Raw genomic sequence first — 7793 nt, 5'->3', positions numbered from 1 at the left:
TTGGGAGCCCTGCTACCCCCATTGTCGTGGAGCTCTATCTGTGTTCTGAATTTTTTGTGGAGGCTCTGAAGGCCTCTAATCTGCCTTCCTCTTCTGCCCTGAAGAGGATCTTGCTCCCTATGATATCATGTTTCCCCCTCATACAGTGGAATCTATTCTGGCTACTATACATAATGTTGTTGCATAACTGGTGGGCTTATGGGCCAGTACATGACCCCTTAGCTCATCCTTCAGACTTGAATGAACCTCTCTATTTTATCCTCCTCTGTGGCCACCGACTTGGGAGCAAAACGAGACAGCTTGATGAATTCTCGTTCGTACTCTGCCACAGACAAGACCCCTTACTTCAGATTCATGAACTTTTCCTGCTTATTATACCTCGTGTCGGTAGAAAAGTACTGCTCATAGAACTGCTCCTTAAATTGGTTCTAGGTGACCGACCCTTTACTAGTGTCAATAAAATTTTCGATCGATTGCCACCAAATCTTAGCATCATCCATCAACATAAATACTGCACACTGAAGCTTCTAATCCTTCAGACATTTCATTTAACGAAAAATGGTCTCAATGGAGGAAATCCACATCTTTATCTTCGTAGGGTCCGTTAGTGACCCATCAAAGCTATGGGGGCTACACTTCCTGAAATCCCTAAAGTGTTTAGCTTCAAGGGACAAGTCCTGCACATTCTGATTCTATGGCTGGGTCGGTTGCACCTGTATCGGTGGGATCGATTCCTGTTGGGTCTAATTTTGAGCTTCTTATTCTACCACTACATTGCAAATCAATTCTTGTATCCTCTCCATCAGGGATGATGTAATAGCTTCCCCAATTCGTGCTACCATTTCCTTCTCATCAATTTGAGCCCTAGGTGGGTTTGGAGCTACCAAAACATCTTGATGCCAATCGACTCCATCCTTTTTCATTCTTGACACGGATGGGTCCTAGACTTGAGAATCTTGAATCCTTCATCTAACCTTCCTCTTTACCCTGAGTTTAGGTGCCATGATCTAACATGTACCTAAGAATCAACTCTCACTGGATCCCTTATCATGAAAACATGTGTACTAAGGTATTAAATCAAACTATTCGCATGCAATACATACTAAAAGCTTTTACTTGTAAGACATACCTGGTGACGACAAAAAATATGTTACTGGGCCATAGGAACTATCTAGACTTACATAGTAAGTCAGTCTTTAGAACCCAAAACATGGACTTTGATACCAACTGTAACGACCCAACTTCCTAGGACTTAAACTAGGCCATTACTACATGCATGCTCACATTTCAAATCGACAATTTTTTTTCATGATTTGGTAAAAACCAACTAAAAATAGAATAAATAACTTTATTAAAAGCAAATAAATGAAATTCACTTTACTCTTAAATCATAAAACAAAACTAGAAAATTCTCATAAAAAGTTTAAAAGCACAAAATACCAAAAATTCAAGTTCGAATATCTAGACTAAAAATTTAAAAACATAAAATTCTAAAAACATGAGCGGAAGCATAAGGCTGGTCCTAGTGGCTTGATGTGTTATTTTATTAAGTGAGAATATGGATAATATGCATTGATGGATTGCGTTGTGCACTCAAGTTTCCCCAGTGGAATTCAAGTGTAAATTCCTCTGAGTTTCCTGGTAAGTCCAGGGTTGAACACAGGGACTCGTGAAAATAGATTGCGTTGATGATTTTTTTTATGAAAACTTTGCGATAACTGGAAAAATAAATAAAGTGTTTGGTTGTTGATTGTGTTGATTAAAAAGAAATGAATAAATTCGACGGATTTGAGAAATGAAAGTTGCGTTGATAGATGCAATGAGTATGCGATGAATGGGTTGAGAAGATCTTTAGCATCCAGTGGTTAGGACATCGTCTTTTCATGTCGATGAAACAGGTTCTTTTATGTTGAAAGCCCCCAAACTAGCTATCTTATAGCAGACTAAGACCTTATTCACACAACAAAGAAAGGCCGAATGGAAGGGGGCATTTTTCCGAGTTCTTTCGATATGGTTCTCTCAAGCGCCCTAGTATACTTTACTTATTCACCTGTAGCGTTACTTGGGAATGTGTCAGACCATGTGATCATGTTACTACCATGCACAACAAGTCATTTTCCAATATAAATGCGGTGCTCCTAAGTCTAGGACGCATGTGTTGAATGCCAAATGTCCATTAAGATTATCCCTAAGTCTCTACTCTTGTCCTATGCGTTGATGCAAAATGCCTGAAGCAAGGTGACTGCATACAATCATATCTTATCGTTAAGATGAATGCGATGTGTTAATAACAAATAGTGCTCATTCCTAAGCGCCTATCTCTCATTTATGCGTTCTAGTCTGGTTCTTTCAAACCTAGATTCTGACCTGACCTTCCCAAGTCTATATCTTGTCCTTAGACTACTCTCCCAAGTATCCCCAAAGGACGAATGAAGCATACATAAACAAGATAATCGCAAAGAATGAAGATCCCCTAGTTGTGCTAGTTAAATGCTTCTCAACCCATTCAACTAATCTAGCTACTCATGCGTGAATCACAGAGAGTGGACATATATAGAGAAAGAAATTCCATTCTTATAAATACGTTAAGTACAAAATGCCAATGAAAGTTTAGGATAGAGAGCCTGGTAGCAATTCTTTGCTGACCAAGGCTTTCTTACACTGAAATCTCTATTCTGGTCTAAAGATATTCCTGCTTCCGTAGGCGTTGGCCTTCTCTCTGTCTTTGAAGCTTCCGACGCTCTCTCAAGCTTACTGGAATGATCTACCGACACACTTTCTTCCTCATGTCCACCTTAAAATGAAAGAAACTATGGATAGAGGCGTGAACTTGTAAAGTGATGAAGTAATCAACTGCTTAACCCTTCTCTAAAGAATGCATTTGGTATTTATAGAGTTTCCATAGTGAAAGGTGGCTTCTCTCTCCCGGTTGTACAGATGGGACAACTTTAATTCCTGACTGATGCGCCGGATAATTGTCACCGATAAAGCTGAATGTACTTCATGACCGTTATTGACTGCCAACTTAATTTGGATCCGACTGCCGTCAGTTTTCTGTCCCATCACTTTTAATTATCCTTTCACCCGGATGCGCCTGCCATGTTGCGCTGACCAAGTTGCGGTGATTCTTCTTGGGTGAATGTTTGCGAGCACGATCATCACAAAGTCTTGCGGTGAGGTTGCGCTCGACCAATGTATTCCTGTGGTCGCAATCTCTGTATTGCGTTAACGCATATTCTGCATAAAAATATAAAGATCAACTGCTCTAATACGTTGGACGCACGCGACCGCAATATTATAGAATTTATGCTTAATGGATGCAATTTAACATATTTCATCAACGCAATCCAACATTGTTTAAAAACTTAGTACTATGATAACGTGCATTTCTGCCCGTTATCATGGCTTGATCACGGATTCCGCTTGTCATTCGTCGGCGTGTTCTTACCTTTACCTAAAAAGTAAACATGAGAAAGAATGAGTATAACTTTACTCAGTAAGTAACCCCACTATCGAGGTCGGGCTAAGTATCTATATCCTCTAGATGCCACTTTTTAGTGGGACGTGCATGTTGGGATTGGTGTTCTAATTCTCCTGGTAGTCTCGTAGTTTGTAAACACTTTGTGAACATATTGTTATTAATAAAATAAGTGTTATTTTATAAGCATTTACTCAATCTAATAAACTAAGATCCAAGGTTATCATATGTAACTTAAGCATGTATGTGGAGACATACAAGTGGATCATGCCTTAAGTAATAACCTAAATGGTCTGTAGTATAAGGATAAAAGAGGGATATCTTATCCTGGTGACACTACAAATACGACCCGCTTTGTAAATGTTACAAGTGTTGTAAAGTGCTCCAAATGGTATGATTCTGACCATTCATGTGGAGACTTGTGAATGAGGTATCCTATACAAAGAGTTTGTATAAGACCGGATCACGAGATGATTAGTCTATTTATATAACGCCATTGATAATTAAGACTTACATTTCACTGGGATAACCATAGGTGACATGACCTTAATCTTGAGTGAGTTGAGAACTCCTACTCATGAAGGCGGTCCTTTGATTTGTATGGGTGAGAGTGGCTAGATTTTTAACTCAACAAGCCTACCATTTTGGGGATTTGTCTGATTGGGGAGTTGAGAACTTAGCTATACAAGATGAAATTTACTCCTTCCCCGAAGCAGGGGGTAAGTAGATAAATTGCTCCTTTAAGGGCTGATTCCGGGTCTTGAATATAGTGGCCACATCCTCTCTTTGGAAGACAGGACTCAGTCATAGTAGGAATATAACTTATTATTTATTAGAAAAAGTGGTACTTAAGGAGTTAGATGAAACTATAGAGGCAAAACGGTAAATTGGCCTAGCTGTACTTACGAGCGATTTGTGAAGGGTCATCGCACTGTTGATTGGTTATATCCAATGAACATAGAAATATATCTGTAGTGCGAAGAATGCAACTATCGGTCTTTATGGAGTGACCAACAGTTAACGGATGGTGGATCTCATGATTAAAGAGTTTAGTCAGTTATTAACGTACTGTTGGAACTTCAAGCTACAGGTCCATAAGGTTCCCTTGGTAGCTCAATGGGTTCAAGTTTAGAATCAGATTTTGGGTTAGTTTGAAGTGTTCAAATTAACAAAAGGAAGTTTAATTATATATCATATAATTAAGTTAATTCAATTATATGTGATATAATTGATATGATGTATTAGATATATTAATTGAAGGAGTTAATATAAATATGATTTATATTAAATACCATAACATAGAAAAAGAACTATGGTTTATATGTTTCATATGACGAAATATTAAAACTATAGGCTATAAATATAATATGATAAGTTGGGTATCATATTTATTTATAATATATTAATTATATGATAATTATTCTTTTTCTTTAATAACCGATTGAATGGGAGGTTATTGAAAATTTTATGGTAACTGTGAGATAAAAAGAAAAATTGTTTTCCAAAATCGTTAAGTTGATCCATTCGGATAGATCTCACAGAGGCTATTGAGAAAATGCGTTTTACTAAACGATAGCATAGAGAGCTGACATGATCGAGGATCGAGTTTACTATAAGATAGTTACTCGATTACTTGTTGCTACACGATCGAATAGCAAAGTCTATACGATAGGTTTCTTCTTTCTGAATGATCGAGTATCTAGTCTATACGATAGACTTCATCCATCTCCCACTTACTTGATTGTCTACTCGATCGTCTTCCTCCTTTTTCCTCTATCCAAAGTCATACAGAATCCATAACTCCTGGATTCTCACATCGAGAATACGAAGGTAACACTTATGGTAGTGTTCTAGTTCCATTCAAGGTTCGAGGATCGAGTTGGAGTCGATAGTGATCGAGGATTCTTCAGTTCGTGCTGTTGGCTATATTGATTATTGTGTTCGAGTACTTCTTTGGACGCGTTAGAGATCGATAGATGGATACCTGAAGAAAGATTCTTCAAAGGTTTGCATACTCTATCCCTTGTTTATTTTTCTAAGAAGCATGCTTGTAATTTATTTATTTTGCATAATCTATTCTTATAGATTGTAATTGTTGTGTTCTTTCTCAATAGGATTTGAAACGATCCGCTTCTGCTCATTGGATTTCTATGTTTAGATTTCCTTCAGTGCATAAACCTCTACTTTTCATGGGGTGGCTAAATAATGGATAGTTTAACCCACTCTACCGTAGATTATGTGTACCCACAAAACCTTTGGTGAATCTCGAAGGAAACACAAACCTCTAGTGAAGTCCTGAAGGAGATCACCATCTCTGGTGAATCTCGAAGAAAACACGAACCTTTAGTGAATCCCGAAGGAAACACGAACCTCTAGTGAATCCTGAAGGAGATCACTACCTCTGGTGAATCCCAAAGGAAATACAAACCTCTGGTGAATCTCGAAGGAAACACAAACATCTGGTGAAATCCTGAAGGAGATTACCACCTATGGTGGGTATCTAATTACGGGTAGGGGTAACTATCACTATCATAAACATAACGTTCATTATAAAACATAGTCCCACAAATATGAAAATATATATCATCATGCTCAATGTTCATCTAGAAAATCATATAAATGAAATAATTTAATTCATGCTTGCACTCATAACATGTTTAAAATATAATCAAGTTCAACTTATTTATCCTCATGCATCTAGATGCAAATAGTCTTAGGATCCTCAAAATTATTCTTAAATTTATCGCTCGGCAAAAGGCGGTTCCAGTAGTAAGATTACTTACTTTAATGTTAGGTCCAACCAAATAGCAATTGAATCTTTGTGAAATTCTTGAATCCTTAATCAAGCCTAAGGTATGGTCCAATTCAAATTCGCCTTCCAAACCTTCAATTTGAAGCCCAAATAATTAGCATACTAAACTCCTCTTCATCTTGAGTGAAATTCTTGAATTAAGCCCCACAATATGCTTTGATCTAAAATTGCTTCCAAGCTTAGCATATAGATACCAATCTATGCATAACTTATAATTAGGAATTTTGAAATCAAACTTTCAACATTTTAAACCATTCCAAAGAGTTCTAAATTCACAATACCCAACAACCACGTGCCAAAATTTCAAAAATCGATCCTTAAATCTGTTGGAGAGTGAATCTTAACATCTTGAAACCTCGATCTAAGCTTCAAAACATAGTGAATATTTAACCCAAAATCAAATGGGTATCCAAGATTTTCCAAGAAAACCCGCAAAAATTCTAAGATCTAACCCAAACCCCAAATCTGACGAGAAAACTTACAACAGCAACATAGAAAGAGCTAGGTGGTGGCAGATGATATTGAATGGTTGAGAGAAGGTGACGGCGTGGCTGGATTTGGCTGATGGGCGCAGCTGACTTCGCGTCGACCGGTGGCGCGTTGAAGAGGAACAGACAAACACCGTCGGTTTCGATGGAGGAGCAAGCGACGCGATGACAACGCAAACCCAAGTGGTTGGATGTCAATGAAGGCTAGTCTAACTTCTCTTTTCTTTTTATTTTGTCAAATAACTTAAATAATACTTTAAAACCATTTTCCTTTATATAAGCATATATATATATATATATATATATATGATCGCTTTTCTTTTCCTCTTCAAAATCTAAAATCTTTTTGGATTTAAAATCCGAAATCCCTTTTGGGAAAATAATTTCTAATCAATCATCTCAATAATCGATTTAATTCCAATTATCTTCACCAAAAATCTTAAAAAACCAAATCTCCCAATTTTTAATTCAGTTTTCTAAATTAAAATTAAAATAAATCCCAAATTCTCCTTAATTTAAAACTTAAATTCCAAAATCTTTTACTAAAGAAAAATTTTAAAATTGAATTATTCCTTTTATAATAATTCAATTTAACCTTCAAAAAAATCCAAAATTATCCTCAAATATTATAAAATATCTGAATTTAAGTTATATAAAAATTTGGGTTGTCACAATTATGCTACCAACAACATCCTCGACGTACATTATTTCTGAGCTAGGTCTTCATAAAATTTCATTGAAACTCTTATAGGTTGTAGATCGAGAGGAACATGATGAACAATAACCTTAGGGTCATTCGAAGACCATCGACCTTCAACAACTACCTCTCCTATACCACTCCAATCTAACAATTTTCTCTTCTTGAAAGCATTGTTGTTATTAATGCTATTTACCAAGGCAATATAAAATGTGATATTAAGTATAATGAGAAAGTTATAAAAGGTTATTTATGTCTAACATAGTTCAACAAAATACTAAAATTAAAATAGAACATAAGAAATAAACAATAAATACT

At 36.5% G+C, this 7793-nt stretch overlaps 1 long non-coding RNA gene across 1 annotated transcript; it reads right to left on the bottom strand.

Annotated features, from left to right (window-relative positions):
- Positions 1-6082: 6082 nt before the first annotated feature.
- On the bottom strand, positions 6083-7100 carry LOC150033326 (uncharacterized). Its single transcript, XR_016523727.1, has 2 exons — positions 6773-7100; positions 6083-6362 (listed from the first exon to the last, which is right to left on the bottom strand). It is a non-coding gene; the product is annotated as an uncharacterized LOC150033326 (long non-coding RNA).
- Between the last annotated feature and the right edge of the window lie 693 nt (positions 7101-7793).

The sequence above is a fragment of the Benincasa hispida genome, chromosome 10 (genome assembly GCF_027475165.1).
Source record: "Benincasa hispida cultivar pf3 chromosome 10, pf3_genome.v1.1, whole genome shotgun sequence".
NCBI lineage: Eukaryota > Viridiplantae > Streptophyta > Magnoliopsida > Cucurbitales > Cucurbitaceae > Benincasa > Benincasa hispida.
This window is presented reverse-complemented; position numbering and strand designations above follow the sequence as displayed.